Below are 19,579 nucleotides of genomic sequence, written 5' to 3'. Positions count from 1 at the left end.
CGAGGCAACATAAACGTATGTGGCGAATTATGACCAGTATATTCATTGTTCTTTCCTGTCGAGTTGATGAAATAACTCATCGTCAACGTCGTCATCACCACCGCGGATTCTGCAAGTAGAAGAACAGAACTAAACTGACGATTGCCTTTAAAACTCGCGTAATGTACGAGCCTGATTAAAAGAGGGAATGCAGTTTTAGGAAGCAGGCTCACATACTTCCAAGAGAGAGAGAGACATGTAAGTCATGCATAATGCGTTCAGAGACACTTAATCCGCATTATTTTTTCCTCGCACTGCTAAAAACAGGATTTGCCTTCCCCACGACGTTAATGCCATCACCTGCCCATCAAGTTTTGTTAACAATTTATACATGCACTTCATAAATATCATGTAGGCAATCATATTCAATTTATACTTGTACTCCCACCCGTTAAGTAATACCTCCAAAGTGGGGCCTTTAAGGTAATAAAGTGAAATCAAGTGAAGTGAATGGAAACAACAGCTTCTACCTGTTTATACGCTGCGCTGTCGCCGGTTAAGAGTCCTCCCAGATAGCCACTCTTGGTTGCGTGTTCCGCAAGCATACATATTCCGTAACATCCAGAGAGTCGTAGATTAAGCGCCGTGTTGAAGTTTGTTTGTATGCTCATATAGCACGATAATTTAGGGCCCTGGACTTCTAAAAAGCAAGAAAGGATAAAGGAGCACAAGCGCAACGCACTCGCGGGTTTTGATATGTTATGCCTCAGTCCATAATTAGAAAACCGTCCCACGATCAGGCGCGAAACAGGGACTTGAAGCCCGTAAATATCCTGAATGCATTATTACAGCCCCTATTCCCAAGTTTGTTCAAAACCGCGACCTCCTCGCCCCTCCCTCCTCACAAAATATCGCTGCGCGCGCTTTTGCCATCGTCTCCTCGAGAGCAAACAGATCGGTTAATCCCACTCGAAACACCGATGTACAGAGGCAGAGCAAGGGGAAAAGGTGGTCGGCGGGTGAGTTGCGTCCATAAAGCTGCGGCAGCGCTGATTGCACCGGCATCGCTGCTTCCAGCGTCAGCAAGCGGCTCGTTAACGACCTGGCGTCACGACAGCGGGCAGGCGGGCAGGTCTCGGTGTGTGATGCGGACCGCCGGCGCGGATTTCGGGCGCAAAACAGCGAGCATTGCGCGCGAAGGAAATCCACCCGCCGCGCCACCGCCGCCGCCACTGAGGCCGGGGCTCAGTCCGTGCTCTCCGGGCGGCCGCAACGTTGCGTTCGTAACGGCCCGTTGCAGTGATGCCGGCTATGCATAAATCAGATACGCCGGCTGCCATTTCCGTTGAGCCGTTCGTTCAGGCGGCGTCACCGAAAGAGGGCGTCCGTGGCGACCGGAAGCAGCTCCTGAGGGACGCTTAAAAGCACGAACCGTACCAAATCGGCCGTACGGCACCGCGGGGAGCCATCAGGCAGTGCCCGCCGGCCGCCGCTCTCTCTCTCTCTCTCTCTCTCTCTCTCTCTCTCTCTCTCTCTCTCTCTCTCTCTCTCTCTCTCTCTCTCTCCTGCCTCGTACTCTTTCCCGACGAGCTGGGCTTTATTCCCTTTCGGTGCCTGTTGGTTTGTGCTTGCCCCCGTTTACTGTTATTACGTCTCAGCTGCCACTCCGGGGTGAGCGCAGGCCACCTTCCCATCTTCTTTCGCTCTCTGACTTGATGTTTGGTTTGGTGACGCCGCGCTTGCTGCGCGCACAGGGAGGCAAGCCATGGTGCGGAGCGAATGTCGACTCGTTTCCTCATCGTGCGACCAGGCTGTAGCCGCGACAGTGTATGGAAACAAATATGAGATGAAATTGTTCCGACAGCAAATGCGATAGTGATATTGCATCGAAGAGTCCGGAAGAACTGTTTGAAACAGACGCGCTATAACATGTTTGGAGGGTACTAGCGTGTGTCCACAACCCAAATGTTAACAGTCTACATAATGTGCACCCAGAGCATTGCTTTGCCGCGACGTCACGGTGTATTCCATGCGTCCAGATAGACAGACGCACTAAGTGCAGTGTCTGCTGATGCTGTGAAAGTTATATGAAAGGCTTAGAAGTATGACAATGGTCGGGCACCGGAGAAATTGAAAATGAAACGATTATGATTTCTACTCACCCTCTCACTTGCTCTCTCTCCTAAAAAAAAAGGCGACTGCGCTGATTTTTATCTTTTCCTCCACTTGCATCTTCCGAAACGGCTCACTCAGGTGAAAAAGAGGCACTGAATTGGATTATGTTTACAGAAAATGCGTGAAGTCTCAGCGTGAATAACGTGGAATATTAAGGCAGAAGTCTAAGCTCCTCCAAGTTACTCTTTCGGTTTTTCTTCAATTCATTTTTAATATTTGAGCGTGCGAGACATCGCAGAGCACCCTAGCACCGAAAAATACGTATAGTTCATACAGTCACGAAAAACATCCTCAGAGTATTCTCCGTAAATTTTACTTTCGTTATAAACAGGGTTGGAGATGTTGATACCCACAGGAGGTGCGGATTAGTTCCCGTGACTTTGCGCTGAGGTAAGAAGAAAACCCCAAAAAGTAGCGAAGGTGAAATTCAAATGAAATACAAAGCAAAATTATACAAGGCGCCGGCCTTCTGTTAGGTCCCCTGTATCATTTTAGTATAACTTTCGTGCATAATTCCTGCATAACCTGTAGAACTTCTCCGGATAAAAATGCCTCAGAGCATGAAAATGTCTGAGACAACGACCGGTATCTTCTGGTTTTCTAGTACAAAAAGAAAATTGTTGTTGCATGACTGCGCTCCAGTTTTTTCGCTGATTACAGCCGTGTTATTGGCGTCAACGAGTTCATATAGCACGTCTGGACTTCAAACCTGTTCTTGCTAGACTGCGCCAAGCACTCGCGCCACAAGCCTTCCTCTCCAGTGCTGTTTCAACACATCAAGAGCCATTTCGGGGAGCCAACGCCTTCTATAGGGCTGACCATGATTCGTACATTGACGGGGATAATGCGGAGACGAGAGGAGGAGGAAACGTGATTGAAAAAGGTTGCCGTTCTGCGGCCCGCGAACAGAAAGCAAGCAAGGCCCGACTCGCACTCGAGGCACGGGAGAGCTAACGGCTTCTGCCGTGCGCACTGGCTCAATACGAATGGCCTCCGCAATCATTCAAAGGCGCCGCCCGGGCTGAATATGGGCGCGTTGCGAAACCCAAGCCAACGGCGACTGAATGCCTCTCTGCGGTCGTCTCGCCTCAAGTGCCTCACTGGCCGGTTGGCGCAATGCTCTTCTGAGCTGTCTGGATCGCGATGCGCCAGACTGAAGATATCGCCAACCTTTCCGCAAACTCTATTCTTGGGCTTCGATGAGCGGTCTCAACTGTATTGTTACATCAAAGGGTAATGGACTTGGTAAGAAACATGGGTATACAACTGGCCACAAGATATAATCAGATACAACATGACAAGAAGCTGAAACAAAGTCGCTACATGAGTCACTGGAACCGTTGGAGTGCTTTATGGTAGATGCGTAGTATTTTTTCCTTGAGAACGGGACGGAGACAATTGTCGCCTGGCTAATGAGTGCAATTAATAACGTGTCTCCTTCCAAGATATTATGTCAACTTTCTCCTCTCCCATATAAATTATTATGTCGTCCTTGTCCAGAATATATCTAATCTCTTAATAATTATTCCTATTTTGAGAAAAAATGGCCACGACTTGGAACGGTTTAAATCCCAAAGCAACTCTGGTCGCTGTGTTGACCTCGTGGTTGGCGGTAAGGCGTCTTTTCGCTAAAAAGTGTGTGCTATATCGCTTCCCCAGTCTTTTATACACCAGCAAATAGAGCATATTGCGTCACACCTTTGCCGGTATCGTACGGTCCTCACACACCCCAACCTTATGCTACCGAAAAGTATGGTTGATTCCTTAGAATTCCCGAAGATTTCCCGTATATTTTATCTTCGGGCGCCGTGTAGATTTCTGACGGCGGTTTATCTTTCATTTCCGTTCGACAGTGAAGAGTTCGTCATTCTTCACGCTATCATTCAAGGTTTTTCCTCTGGTTGGTGCTTACCACCGCCATCTAATTCACTTTGAAGCCACGGGTCCTCCTCCGCCAGGCAACATCAACCATACAGCGGTATAAGCATTTGAAATCTGCTGCAATTCACCTTTTGTCCTCTGACTGCCTAAGCCATCATCCATACTTAACACCACTTTTCGCCGCATCAGCTTCATACTTTGACTACTCCATACTCATTTAAATGAATGAAGCACCCGACGCATTTGCCTGACACAGCCCTACGGCTACAAAGCTAAAGAAATTTCTTAATACCTTCGAAGTTGAAAAACTTTTTTTTTCCTGATCCTGGGACAAGATGAATTTTCATTCAACTAGGCAAACATTTTTGGGATGTGAGGGATCTGTGTGGAAGTCACAAGGACCAGGACGTCTTTAGTTAAGAGTAGGACGAAACAGAACTGGGCGTCTTACTAGAATAAGCGGAAACTAGATAATAGCTATACAGTGTACTATATCCTTACCTTTCCTTCCAATGGGCCGCTAATAGAATTAAAAAAAAAGGAATCTCCTACGTTATGCACTGATGGTCATTCCTTCTCCGTGCCGCACAGGTGGAGTGGTTTAATAGTTGTGTTGTGCGTGCCCCTTCAACCTTTTACATTGTTACGAAGTAGGGATTCCCATTTCGTGACAGCGGAATCCGTGAGACAGGTATTAGTCTCACCCAAATCAGCACCGATGCGCTAAGGAAGCGCTAGGAAAGTATCGCAGGACTCCTGGAAGTCTTCTTTATTTATTTGTCAACTAAGCATCACTATTCAAGCCGTATCGTAAAGTAGATTTCCTTTTTCACGAAAAAATGCAGAATGTGAGATCAAGCCATTCATGTTTACGTCAAGAGCACGATGTCTGAGAACCCGGATAGCTTTAAGAAAAAAACATAACAGCAGAACGGCTTCCTCGGGCAACTCTTAGTTCTTCAGCGCACTTATGAGAGATTTCCTCCCTTTGCGAATAGTCCAACCGGGCCTATACGAGGAAGCGGAGGAGTCCATTGTGCAAGGAAATGAAGGCCACATGTTCGTGAGCGCATTTAGCTGCGCAAGTGGACCGGAATCACACGGCGTAATCAAGAAATAAAAAAAAATCAAAGATGGCGCGAGATGATCGTCCTGCCATCTGCAGCTCTTAAGCTCGCGAGCGCAGAGCTACAGTTTGACGTGACGAAATAAAACGCGGAACCAGATAAAGATAACCAAGATCCAATCTGGTAAAACCCCGACAATTCCCGGAAAGAGAAAGGAAGAGGACTAGCAGTGAGGAGGAAGACGTCCGTTATGTTTGAGCAAACATAACGATTGTCTTTGAAGAGGCTCAGCCTTTAGGGAGGCCGTTAGAGAAGGGAAGAAAATGGGAAAGAGGGTAGAAATGAAGCAAAGCTGAATAAGAAGAGAGAAGAGAGGAAAGGGGAAGTACGTTTTGAACGTGCCTGGACTGGCGATGAGCGCCTCTCAAACGTGCTCGGCTCATCGTGCCCGCTGGCTTCTTTCGGTTCTTCGGCACGAAATTCTATCACTTCCTCAATCAATCCGGGGAATTGCTTCCGATTCACGGACGATTTTCATTTTCTCCTCCCAGAAAAAGCGGCCTCACGCGAAGAGAGGGTGAGAGAGGCGCGCTCTCGCCAACTAAAGACTTCCACGCGGTTGGCCCCAATAGAAGTCGGGCAAAGAGGCGCCGGGCTATTTATTCTATGACTGGCCACGCCCGAGCAATTTTCATTGTCAGGCAGTCCTCTTCTCCTGCTGTCCCCCTCTCTTTGTTGACTCCTGCTCGCATCATCCGGTCGTGCGTTGGTGTGGGGAACGCCAACTGATGCGCGTAGAGAAGTGAGAACCCTTTTCGGTTAATGTGGTCTGCCGCGCTGCAAGCAGGCGCTGAACTTTTGTTTTTCTTCGTTTAATGTATCTTTAAAAGCGGCAAAGAGAAGCCGTCTCTAAAAGCAGCACTGGCCATGGCGTCAACTCTTGTGAAGTGTTTTATGTCACGACAGTTTGAATCAGTCCCCGCTGTAGAGCTCTGCAAGATCGATCTCTAAACTACAAAATGCCTCTTTAGTGGAGAGAAATACGATATCACAGAAAAAAGTAGGGCAGGCGCACCTCATGATGATGTTTTCTTTTTATCCACAAAACCTTGCGCACCAGTCTTTGTCAGATGCACTCACGCGGCGGAGGGGTATACGGTACATTGTATAGATAGCGACAACGCCCTGATGCAGGGGGACATCTCTAGTCACGTTACCTCATGGGCACGCGGTCTAGATAGCTTCCGAGAATCGGCGCGCAGAAATTTTGCACCCTGATGTGCGTCATTGAGCAAAAGGTGGCATGAAGGTGTGAGCTAATTAAGTCTGGAAACACGCAAGCCTACTTGCCGTTTTCTGCCGCCGGGCTGATTTCTGGCCATGAGTGGCTGATTCGTATTACAAACGAATGCGGGGAAATCAGCCCGCAGATTTGTTTCAGTATCCCACTGTGGCATCGGTTGGAATGACGAAAATGTAGCATCAGAGACGAATCATGGTGCGCATGCAGATGGAGCAATAGTGAAATAAAGTGTATTTCCATAAAGAACAGCCTTCGACAAAAGGTTAGAGCACATGGTATTCGCTTTTGCGTCATGCAGTAAGGGTTGCTATGTATCGTCAGCGTTCCAACTTTCTAGTAGGTGAGAGAAGCCCGCGTCCTCACCACTCCGAAAGTTATGACTTCCACTGATGCTATGAGGGCCCGATTTTAAGTTAACCTCTTCGGCTCCTTAATTTTCACAAAGGTTGTATGTACGCGGTGTAATCTTTTCATTAACAATACGCTTCCAAAAGAGAGTGATATCTTCCATAGACTTTGTTGAGAGATTAGACGATACACTGCAATATGTTCCAACCTCTCGCATCAGAAATTTTAAAAAAGCACCGTCCTTTGCTGGAGCTGAAGCAATAAATGATTCCTTTTTGTGACCGCAAGCTATCCCTCTCTCGTAATAAAAGATATTTTTCATTCATTTATCTTCATGAGACAAAGGATGATGTCTATCGCAAAATTATTTACTGACTTGTTATTTACGGACCTGTGGTTATCTACTGACAGATTGTAATGTGGGCGCACTAAGCAGTGATGGTTCATAAAGCATCATTCTGCCTGGAGAATGCACAACTGGCAGTATGCAGGTGTTTTAATCGAAGCCTAGTAATCATCGTGATACAACCGCTGAGCATCAAATTTATGTTTTTATTTAACTAATAATCGCGCGTTGCTTCTTTTTTTTTGTCTCCGGAGAGAAATGTTTTCTCATGAACTATTTCGTTTTTCTCCTTTCCTGTTCGCAGGTCGGCCAATCTCATCTTAAGAACAAGTCCGTCATTGTCAGCCAGTCACCACTGCACACTCGTAAGTCACTGTTTGAGATATATTTTGGGGCACCGGTTTGCTAATGCAGTTCACAAGAGCACACAGTAACAGATACGCCAACAACGTAACTTAGAGAGCGCTGCAGAGACTGCACTGGAGAAATGCAAAAGCATTAGCGTTTGCCGCGATGTTGGTGGCTCTTATTCGACTTTGGTAGCTCTTGTCCATATGACGTCATATGGAATGTTATAGAATTATTTGAAACCCTGCATATCATCCTACTTCTCAGACAGCGACATTCAGGGCTCCGGTTTTTGCTTTACTCTGATTACTTGTAGGCGTGACGGCATCAGATAATGTATGATGTCACATACTATGACATCACATGGTCCCACTAATTAGACTAATTAATTAGGCGAATAGTTAGTATCACTAATTACTTCAGCTAATCACCCTCATTGGTTGGCGTAATTATTTAACGTCATAATCAGTACCATTGATTAGTGTTATAATCGAAGCAACTGAAATTAATAACACTAATTAATGCAGCTGATTATAACGTGAATTAATTATGCCAACCGATAAGGGTGAATAACAGATGTAGTTAATGATGCTGATCATCATCCTTCACCTCCATCTTTTTATCCCCTCACCCCTTTACCCTGTGCCGGGTAGCAAACCGGTTATTCTTCCGGTTAACCTCCCTGCATTTCCTCCTCCTCCTCTTAGTGTTATTAATTGAGGTTGTTCATTAGAGTCAATAATTAATGACTAATGTTAATTACCAATGACTCTGACACGATATTGTTTAATCACTGACTTTATATACTTCACCACACCACTCTTGCTTCCACGTTTTGGGGACACTTTTTGCGGACACCTCCGGTGCTGACAAAGCCTAGTAATGCTTTCGTATTAACAAGACATATACTATCAGTTAGAATGACTGCTCATACATATGGCGAGTAAAGCTACGACTAGCCGCCGCGTCAAGGGTCTATCGAAGCACGCGAGGATTACTGCCACGAGTGTAGCCGCGTGCAGCTGCTCACCTACTTCCCGGCTAGCGTCGTGTACGCCCCCCGCCTCGTTTTCGGGTCGCAGTGGCGTGCCTGAAATCGCTCTCGTCCCCCAGCTCAATCGATTCTGCAGCGCATAATCAGACAAGAAAGACGCACGTGCCCATGTTCCAAGCAAAGGAAGAGTGAGTGAGGGGCCCCAAGGTGCACGGGAGACCTGGTCGGTCAATATGCGCACGGACAGCCACTAAGAATTCGAACCGAGCCTTGCTCCGGGACCGCCATCGTTAGACGGTTTAATGGTGTCCGCGATTTATCAATAGCAGTGGTCGCCGCTGCGAACGCCGCCCCACATAGCCTGCCGCTCCGGCGCTGCCGTGGGGACGATCGAACGTGTGTGATGAATTGCCCCCGCTGTCCTAACTGTTGCCAGTAATGAAACCATCAGATAGCGGCTCAAGTGAGCAGCCCGATCCGTATTTAGCGCAGCAGCGTCTTCTGGGCCAGTCTAAACATGGCGTCGATTTGTTTGCTGAAGGGTATAATGATTGCCATTGATATCACGAGCAATGGAAGCTTCTCAACCTATGTCCGGCCGGCATTACCGAGGCGCACTTGAAATTTTTTTATGCCGAGAAGTTAGCTCAGGCGTCAATCTTGTTAATGTTGATGCATGTAAAGACATGCTTGCGTGAAGCGCATGGAAGTTTTTCCGCCCTTTATCGGCGGGTATCAATCAAACGCCGTGGTGCAAGTGGTCGCTGAGGTTTTCGGGACGCGAGAGGGAAGATAAGCTTAATTTCGCGGCAGTCTGAGCATGAAATAATTGATGTGCTCTGCAGTTCTCTGCGTGGCCAACACATCGTGCTCTTCATTGTCTGGTCGGCCTCACTGCCTGGTCGGGCCACCGAGGAAATTTGTATTACTTGGGATTTTTGGGCGGCTAAAACATGTAGGGCATCTGTTTAACGGCCCCGCACAAGCGCAGGATTCAGTTACCTACAAGTGCTATGTCTGGACTTTTTTTTTTTTTAGAAGTGAAATGTCTTAAACGGCTGAAGACCGCAACTCTATGGATAACATGCTCTGAGGAACGTCGACATGCTGTCGCTAATTAGCGAACATATATGTGAAGACCGTTACTGTACTGTAAGCTTTCCGCAAAAAAAAAGTTGGATACAGGAACACAAAAATCGTGCTCATTTACAACTTCGAAAGTGTTTTATGAAGCACACAAAACGACGCTGAAACCCTGGATTAGTGAGGCTGGCTTCACGAGCGCTTGACCTTAACTATCCAGATGTCTCTCAATACTGTTTCAAATCTTTGAAGAGGTTCCAGCCTTAGTGAAATTGCATCCTACAGGACCTACACAGTTATTCTGCACGCAGTTCACATTTCGAGCATCCGCGTCGCATGCGAGAGGTCCGACATTGGGTACTCTGTGTCGCCAAACACCCTTTGATTTTCCACTGCATTTTACGGTTAGCATTGCGTATAACCGGTCAGTGCTAACTAGAAAAAATTTCGACTAAACGCAGAGAAACAAAAATGACGAACGGTTACCTGCAATTGTTTATTTTTGGAGCGGGTAAAGGCTTTTTATTAGAAAAGAGCAAGAGCGCACATGATCAAATGGGTTCTTTTTATTTTTCAAGGGTAACGTTGCAATATGCATCGCCAGGTTGCCTGGGCGCGCAATATCTTCACACTCACACTCATGCTTAGGCAGCCTTTCATTAAGGCACCTGCCTGTCTGTCCCACACACGTACGTCTTTTTGCATGTCAGAGAAATCTTGCAGATGACGTCTTCTTCGCAGAGTCTTGTAAAAAAAAAAACGAAGTTGCAAGTAAATGCTCGTACTGTTTGCTTCTCTTTCTTTCGCCCAAATTTTTCCAAGTTAGCCCTGCCCCGGTTAAACATGATCGACCAACTAGCCCCTTTTGTCGCTCTACACAGTCTTCTACGGGGTGAAATGCTTGGGAAAAAATGGGTCTACGACGCTACCTCGAGCAGACGAAAAGCTTGTTAGCCGCGGCGCTCTTTAGTCAAACTGCCCTTGCATCATTAAAATCGAATCATCATAATGACCTGTTTAACTTCGTCAATACTGAAGGCGCATTTTTAGAACGAGAAGCCGGGTCTGTCAGGTGCGCTACAGCATTACAAAGGCAAGCAGCTTTCTGCCACTGAGCTGGTATTAAACAAACGCTGTCATTAACTTGGGGCCACACCAGGTAATGTAAGAATGGTCCGGTTACGATATGCTGGCGTGGTTCTTTTTTTTTTTGTACTATTGGCCACATCGGAGGCGAGGCGTCACGCGACAATTATTTTATTAATGATCGACTTATTTTTCTGACATTTTTCCTCCTTCTAATTCATTTCATTACCACCAGCAGTGACAGAATCAATAAGACAGTGTATATGTAGATGCAAGCCAGAAGAAATGAATGAATGGGTGAGTGAGGGAGGAGGGACAGAGTAAGTGAAGATTGTGTTCACGAGTGAGGGAGTGAACGTATAAGTGAATGGGTGATCACATGAGTGAGTGAGTGTACGAGACACTGAGGATATGAATGAGTGAACGTATGCCTGGGTAAGTTAAGGGGGGAAGGTATGAGTGAGTGAGTGAGTGAGTGAGTGAGTGAGTGAGTGAGTGAGTGAGTGAGTGAGTGAGTGAGTGAGTGAGTGAGTGAGTGAGTGAGTGAGTGAGTGAGTGAGTGAGTGAGTGAGTGAGTGAGTGAGTGAGTGAGTGAGTGAGTGAGTGAGTGAGTGAGTGAGTGAGTCTGAATCGCTGGCCTCCTAGTCGTGTCATCTTCAAAATAGGCATTGTTGATTTATCTTGGCTTACCTGCAACAAAAAAGGTGTGCGTGCTACATTGACTCGACGCATGATGACCTTGCGTTACATTGTGCACGTCCTTGCACAATGTAACGCGAGAAAGACGTTTTTTGCGTGCACCATTTTATCACTATGTCGAAAGTGTCGCAACATGGAAACGAAAGTGTAAAAATCCGAAAAAGAAAGCGGAAACAGCGCACAAGGACAAAACACGGAGGCGACAAATCGACGAGAAGCGTAGCACGAACGAGTCCCCCGCGCGTGTTCTCTCAACGGTCCCAGGCTGGAAGAAACTCCCCGCACTACAACGCCGGGGGTTTAGCTGTATCCGTTCCCTGTGGCCGATAGATACAAGTCACGGAAACCCAGAGCACATTTTCGATTCCGTTAGAGCAGCAAGAAAAGTGAGACATTTAAACTCGACAACGGGCAAAAGCTGATAGCGCTTAAGGGAGAACATTAGTGTTACGTAAGAACCGAAATTACTTTTCTTTTTTCTAAATTCACGCCCTCTCAGCCATTGCGTCCTTTGTATATACTTTTTTGAGAAAATAAAGGACGACCCGCGGATCGAAGGAGGAGGAGGGATATCCGAGGAAGCACTTCGACGACACAGTCGGAGCCATCTGCTCACACTGCACAGCGTGACGCGACGCCGATTCGGCGGCGAGGAAAGGAAGAGGGAAAGCGGTGTGTCTCTCCCTGATGACGGACGAGGTCGCGCAACGACCCACAGGAGACAGCTTAGGCAGAAATGGACCTTCCTAAGTGCACACCCTTGTCGCGACGGGGCCGGTGCCGCAATACACGCAGTGGCCGCGAGGTTCCCAGGACGTAAATACTTTGTCTGTCTCTCCTCCCCCTCCCCCTCTTGAACGAGAAAACGAGCCGGCGAAGAAAGTGCGCGCTACGACACGATTTCTTCCTTCGCCCCAACCCGACGCCGCAGTGGCAGCGTTTGCAGCACTGCCGGTCCTGCTGACGCTGAAGCACTCCTGGTCGCCGTAGTCGTGGGACTCTCCGGTATAGGAGGACATGTATACGGATGGAGGGACGGAAGAAACAGGATTGGGGTGGGAGAGGGAGTCGGGAAGGAATGGGGAGCGGGTTGAGGGGAAACAGGGGGGGAAGGGATGCGTGCCCTGGTCTAAGTTCTAATGAGCCGAGAGGTCGTCGGTGCCACTCGTCCCATTCGTCCGTACTCGGCTCAGCACTGAGAAGCCCGCTGAGAATGGGGCCGGCCGTAAAGAAACAAATGACTTGGGGCATGACGGCGGAGAAAACAAATACGGGTAGCCGGAGGAGCAATGAGATGGCGTTGAAATCTCGCAGATAACAAAAAAGTGATATATCTTGGAAGCGAGAAAGGAAAGGATGTGTCATTGGAGAAAAGAAAAGTAGCAATCAGCCTGGAAGGATACGTGTTTTGGGCCCTGACCGACTTGTAAGGGTTATATCATTGAACTGAAAGCTCAGACGCTGGTCATTTCTTACGCGTTGCCGCATAAACGCGGATACAGGTGCTCAGACGCATTGTTAATGTGTACAACCACTGTATGTATGGGTATAAATAAATGAATGTAACTCTCGGTGTTTGACAGTACGCAAATAACAAAGCAAGATAGTTAGCTAGTTGAGATGCGGACAGCATGTAGCAGAGACAACTTTACTGGGTAAAACGCAAATTTGAGTTAGTTAACAGGATATAGCCTCTGGAAAGTGCGTAAAGTGCGACACTAAACTTATGCTACTGTGCAGTACTAGTACGCAGTTCTAAAAATTGTTTCTGAAGTAAAATGAGAAAAAAATTATACATATAAAGGATATTCATTATTATATAGGCTGATAAAGCATAATATACGCGAATATAGAGGTCGTATAGATGGCGCTGTGATTCGAAAAGGTGGTAGCCTGTGCTGGTGCATGACACTTTACTGTATCGCAGTGCTTAACTTAGGCAGAACAGTCACAAGCGCGGAGAAGCGTTGGAGGTTTTCTAGCACACTTCTTTTTTTTCGACGAGAGACTATAGCATTTACTTGTACGTCGATCTGTGGCCTGTTTTCAGGTGCAGTTCTAAGTACAGGGCTTCAGAGAGGTCTATGAGCTTGCGGATGAATGTGTTCTACAGTAATCATTACTTGTTTCCGATGCTCAGCACGCGTGAGAGCATCAAAAAATCGGGAGAAAATTTCAGTGTCTCATTCGGTGCCGGGAGTGCTTAATTTTTTTTCGTTTTCCAAACTTTCCGTAATGCTTTCTTGGCAAAGATTCTATGAAGAATAAAAGAAACATATCCTTTTTCGCTGCACTCGTTTATTTCATAATGTGGAAATAAAAGCCACGTTATGCTTTTGGCTGGCTGTGCAGCTAATGCGCTCGCATACAAGCAGCACACTGCCTATGTTACCACAAGCTTGTGTATTCATCCGACTGCACTCTATTCAACTTAGTGCCTCGTTTACTGGAGAGATTTTAGGCATGAAACCAGAGCTACCTTATCGAACGACCGGAACGTTCAGCTTTTCAAGAAGATAATCAACATGTAAAAAAGGAAAGTAAAAGTCTAACCTTTAATCGTGAAAGTAGTCTCATTTTAAATGAATGCTTCTAACCACACCGAACAGAACAAAATACCCAACATAAAAAAGCGCAATTTATAGCGTGTGGAAGTGCATACAGTAACGCCTACGTAAGTAACGTGGAAGTGCGTTTAGTATCTTGCATTTATTCGCTGTAAATACTCATACATATTGCACGAATTATCAGGCACGCTCAGTTAATGCATACGTAAACTTGTGCGAGTTTTGAACATTCACCCTCGTAAACACAAGTCGGCAGCAGCCCTAAATACGGTCGCATGCACATCGCGAGAGGAGTATAACTTAAACCGGCGCGCATGATACGATATATTTTATTGTGCTTATATACCTCAAGCCCATAAAGAAAACCAATGGCATGCCTGAAACTTGTGCCTTCAATGCTCGTGCACTCACTTATCACTGAAAGAGTCTTCTCGTAGCACAATGTCGTAATGTCATAGTAGGCGACGTTGCGGATCCTAAAGATTGTAAACATCAGATAAATCGTTCATAACGGACACAGTGTGGAACGCTATTTCTTTTTTGCACTGAAGATTTGTTTTTATGCATGAACTTTTCATGAAAGACATGTTTTGATTGGGGGTTGGATTTCTCAATTTAATCAAAAAAAAAAGAACCCGATAAACTTTCTCCGAATTCTTTTTTTTAATGCGGTTTTAACCAAAACAGGTCGGTATCCTTGAGATCTACGCCACAGCTTGCTGGCCAATGATCACGAATTTCTGATGGCAGCAAAAGTCTATAACACATTGCGGAGGCTAGGAGCGCGGTGAGACAACGTAATCGTTGTATTAAGTAATGCCGTTGAACGTTTTGCCGCTTTGCTCGGTAACTTTAGACACACGCCGGGTACAGACCTAGAGGCTCCTAGGGCTCGCAAGATTCGTCTACTAGCATTTAGCTCATACAATGTCGTCACCTTAATACAGCCTTCACTCGGCTAAGGAGGTTTTTTCGCGACATCAAAATATTGGAAAAGATTTTAACCCTCACCTGCCACCGTCGACTTAACGTCATGCACAAGCGTCTCAAAATAAAGTGTCTCTGGCTCAACTCAGCTGAGCCAGGATATACGGAGCGAAAGCTCTGTTAAGGATGATTAAACATAGTTTAGCTTTGGTTCATCTTTATTTTTTCAGGACTTGAATGAGAGTAGTAATAATAATGTAAGACTAGACACGGGCTTTAGAAATTCGGTCACAGCTCGCAACTTGGCCGGGTCCGGGAGAACGCCATCCTCCGATACGACATGACCGAGAATGGTGAGCTGCCGAGCTCCGAAGCGGCACTTTTTCAAATTAAGTTGGAGGCCAGCGTCGGCCAGGCAGCGAAGAACAGTCTCGAGGCGCTGGAGGTGAGACGGAAAGTCCGGGGAAAAGATTACAACGTCGTCTAGATAACAAAGGCATGTGTGCCATTTGAGCCCTCGGAGTATGTTGTCCATTATGCGCTCGAATGTGGCGGGTGCATTGCAGAGGCCGAAAGGCATGACATTAAATTCATAGAGCCCGTCGGGTGTGGCGAATACAGTTTTTGGGCGATCGGCTTCCGCCATCGGCACCTGCCAGTAGCCGGAGCGCGAGTCCAATGAAGAAAAGAACTCAGAGCCCTGCAGGCAGTCAAGGGCATCGTCGATACGGGGGAGAGGGTAAACGTCCTTGCGTGTAATCTTATTCAGACGACGGTAGTCCACGCAGAAACGGATGGAACCGTCTTTTTTCCTGACCAGAACCACTGGCGATGCCCACGGGCTGTGCGACGGTTGTATCACATGACGCTGGAGCATGTCGGTCACCTGGGCGTCAATGATGCTGCGCTCAGCGGCTGACACGCGGTACGGACGTTGGCGCAAAGGGGCATGTGTTCCAGTGTCAATACAGTGGGTAACGGTGGTGGTGTGGCCCAAGGAAGGTTGCCGGTAGTCAAACGAAGCTTGAAAACGCTGCAGAACGGCTACAAGCTGGTCTCGTTGGGTAGACGTCAGGGCGGCGTCGACGGAACGGTGACAAATATCTACAGACGACTGATTCGTGATGGGAACAGGCGTAATGGCGCTGACGTGAAGGCCGGCCGCGCTATCGACGAAGGGGTATGCGGAGGCGGGATCGAGAACGGCAACGCTACCAAGCGATTGGCCACGGAGTAAAGTGGTAGGGCAGGAGAACGGGCACATAAATAGCGCTGGAGCCACGAACAATTGTCAGCACAGCATGAGGCAGCAAAACAGACTTCTGGTCAGCGAATCGTAAAGAGGGGGTATAAGTCACTGTTGCATCTGAGAGCGCAGCACAAGAAAGAGGCACCAGCACTGAAGAGAAAGGCGGAACGTCTGTGTCCTCTGAGACGACCACAGTAGCGGCAGCAGCACCGGTTACGTCCAAGGGGGCGTCACTGTAGGGCGACAAGTCAAGCTGAGCACGGGCGCAATCAATAACGGCGTGATGTGAGGAGAGGAAGTCCGAGCCAAGGATAACGTCGTGAGAGGAGCGGGCGAGGACGATGAACTCGATTGTGTAGGGAACGTTCCCGATGAGCAGGCGGGCGGTGCAGGCGGCTAACGGTCGAATGTCCTGAGCGCTGGCCGTCCGGAGAAAAACGAGAGGAAGGGGCGTCGTCACTTTTTTGAGTCTGCGACAGAGGGTGTGACTGAGAACCGAAACGGCTGCGCCAGTGTCAACAAGTGCTTCGACGGCGGCTCCTTCAACGAAAACGGTAATAATATTGGCAGGCGCAGAAACAGGTCTTGAGTGAGCCGCTGGTGACGCAGTTCTTGCCTCCGGAACTGCGGTGGTTAGTTTTCCGCGTGGACGGCGGGTTGGCGACGGACCATTGGGGAACGGGAACGACGGCCAGGAGACGGCGAGCGGTGGGAGCGGGGATGGTAACTAGGAGAAGAAGAATCCGAAGGCGGCAAGTGTGACGCAGGCGAGGTACTTGTTAGCAAGTACCACGGACCCTACCGTATTCTTCAGCAGACATCCCCCGTCAATTACCTCATCGAACCCCTTACGCCATCCCCTGATCATCACTGCCGAGGCCGCGAAATTGTCCACACGACCCGCCTCAAACCTTACTACGACCCCGCCGTCGTCACATCGCCCTAGGCCGCCACGATGGCGCCCTTTCGCCCGGGGGGAATTGTAAGACTGGACACGGGCTTTAGAATTTTCAGAGGCTGACGCTCAACGAAGAAGACGACGAGAAGCGCCGAACATTGCGAAGCTCGAGCGCCGAACACTCCGAAGCTCGAGCGGCGAACGCTCGGTCGCTCGTGCGTGCTCTGGACTGAACGCGGTCTCTGTTCTGTGCCTGGACGGTTCGGCTGGTTGTTCGTGACGCTGTGCTTATTACTGTGCTGTACTCTTATTACTGTGCTGCGCCGTGGTGTGCTGTGTGTGCTGTATTAGTAGTGTGCTGCGTTCTTATTACAATAATAGTAATTACCATTTGGGGAAAGGAAATGGCGCAATATCTGTCTCATATATCGTTGGACACCTGAACCGCGCCGGAAGGGAAGGGGAAAGGAGGGAGTGAAAGAAGAAAGAGGTGCCGTAGTGGAGGGCTCCGGGATAATTTCGACCACCTGGGGATCTTTAACGTGCGCTGACATCGCACAGCACACGGGCGCCTTAGCGTTTTTCCTCCATAAAAACGCAGCCACCGCGGACGGGTTCGAACCCGGGAACTCCGAGTCAGTAGTCGAGCGCCCTAACCGCTGAGCCACTGCGGCGGCGAGAGCAAGTCACGTGCCACAAGTGCAACAGCGAGCGCCCAGAGCGGCGGTCGGCGCAGCAGCGGACGTGCCTGCCAAGCGCGAGAGCGAATCACCTGACCCATCACATGCAACAACTGGCGAGGAGGAGCGGCCGAGCGGCAGACGTGACTGCCAAGCGCACAGCTGTGGTAACGAAGCTGAAGATGAAGCTGAAGATCGAGACACACCTGCCACGCGCTATTTCGCACATGCAGCGCACCTCCAGTTAGAGGTCAAATCTAAGAGTCAGATGACCTTCAGTTAAAAGTGTCACGCTGCGGCTTCCGCGATGGTTCAGCGGGACTTTTATCTTTCATCGCTGATGTCATTACGTAAACTACTTGCCCCAGGTCCCCTGACTCCAGGATTTCTGGTTCTGTTACCTTTTTTTTATTTCTCATTCAAAGTTTTTATCCTGTGAAGCGTTTGCTTCTTTCACATTTTCACATAACATGGTTGTGTCAAAAGAACTTTTACTTGGAAGATCGGTTTGGTTTGGTTTATGGGTTTTAACGTTCCAAAGCGACTCAGGCTATGAGAGACGCCGTAGTGAAGGGCTCCGGAAATTTTGGCCACCTGGGGTTCTTTAACGTGCACTCACGTCGCACAGTACACGGGCCTCTAGAATTTCGCCTTCATTAAAATTCGACCCCCGCGGCCGGGATCGAACCCACGTCTTTCGGGCCAGCAGCCGAGCGCCTTAACCACTCAGCCACCGCGACGGCTTCAACTTGGAAGAAACATTTGACACAACCTATGAGCGTTGGGAGGCCACCCTGCGCAACGAGGACTCCGCTTTCCAGAAGGACGTGGTGGAGAGGGTACCAGCACCTTCAGGCCATTGGACTTACGGACTGAGACCAACCAACCAACTTTTAAGCTCCCAATAAATGTTTTCCTTCTCCTCCTCTTCTTTCACACTTCATTCTGTGAGTGAAAGAGTAAGCTACTTGTGTGGCAAGCAAGAAATAAGGTAACGGAGGGGATTCCAACAGAGGACTAGCGTAGAAAGGGGCATCAGAGGGCGAGATTAGAAATTTTTCGAGAATAAGGTGGCCGCATCTGGCACGGGACAGTGTTAATTGCAGGGATATTGGAGATGGTTTTGCCTTGCAGTGGGCGTAGCCAGGCTTATGACTGTTTATAGGTTTATGGGGTTTTAACGTCCCAAAGCGACTCGGGCTATGAGAGGCGCCGTAGACGAGGGCTTCGGAAATTTCGACCACCTCGTGTTCTTTAGCGTGAACTGATATCGCACAGCACACGGGCCTCTAGAATTTCGCCTCCATCGAAATTCGACCTCCGCGGCCGGGGTTGAACACGCCTCTTTCGGTTCACCAGTCTAGCGCCGCAGCCACTAAGCCACCGCGGCGGCTCAGGCTCATGATGATGGCGACGATGTTGTCTGTTGGATATACGGCATCAGGAAAGGAAATGTATTTTGTGCGTGGGTCCCCTCATTCCAAGCTGCTTAAGAACGGTGAAGCTGGGAAAGAAGGTGAAGAAGAGATGCGTGCCCCGGGCTCTATAAAAGTTGCGCCCACATAATGAAAGAGGGTTTTTGGAGAGTATGGATCAGGCTGAAGAGCCGAAGATACCCCCCCCCCCCCCCTGGTATTGTGCACCCTCTGCTGAGAAGGATCTGTGGAATACTAAAGGAAAACCTTGAGCCGCCGCGGTGGCTGAGTGGTTATGGCACTCGGCTGCTGTCCCGAAAGACGCGGGTTCGATCCCGGCCGTGGCGGTCGAATTTCGATGGAGGCGAAATTCTAGAGGCCCGTGTGCTGTGCGATGTCAGTGCACGTTAAAGAACCCCAGGTGGTCGAAATTTCCGTAGCCCTTCACTACGGCGTCTCTCATAGCCTGAGTCGCTTTGGGACGTTAAACCCCCATAAACCAAACCAAACTAAAGGAAAACCAGTGTGTTTTGA

The 19,579-nt window shown here is 48.4% G+C and overlaps 1 protein-coding gene across 1 annotated transcript in view; it reads left to right on the top strand.

The window, feature by feature from the left end:
* The window catches only part of LOC144093772 (cell adhesion molecule DSCAML1-like), a 238,465-nt gene that overhangs the window by 59,124 nt on the left and 159,762 nt on the right, over positions 1–19,579 (top strand). The window contains exon 2 of the mRNA XM_077627473.1: positions 7,404–7,464. The gene's annotated coding sequence lies outside the window, so the exon portion shown is untranslated. The remainder of the gene's footprint in view (positions 1–7,403; positions 7,465–19,579) is intronic.

Source organism: Amblyomma americanum, chromosome 6 (assembly GCF_052857255.1).
Source record: "Amblyomma americanum isolate KBUSLIRL-KWMA chromosome 6, ASM5285725v1, whole genome shotgun sequence".
Lineage (NCBI taxonomy): Eukaryota > Metazoa > Arthropoda > Arachnida > Ixodida > Ixodidae > Amblyomma > Amblyomma americanum.
The sequence above is the reverse complement of the archived record's forward strand: the minus strand, read 5'-3'. Positions and strand labels throughout refer to the sequence as shown.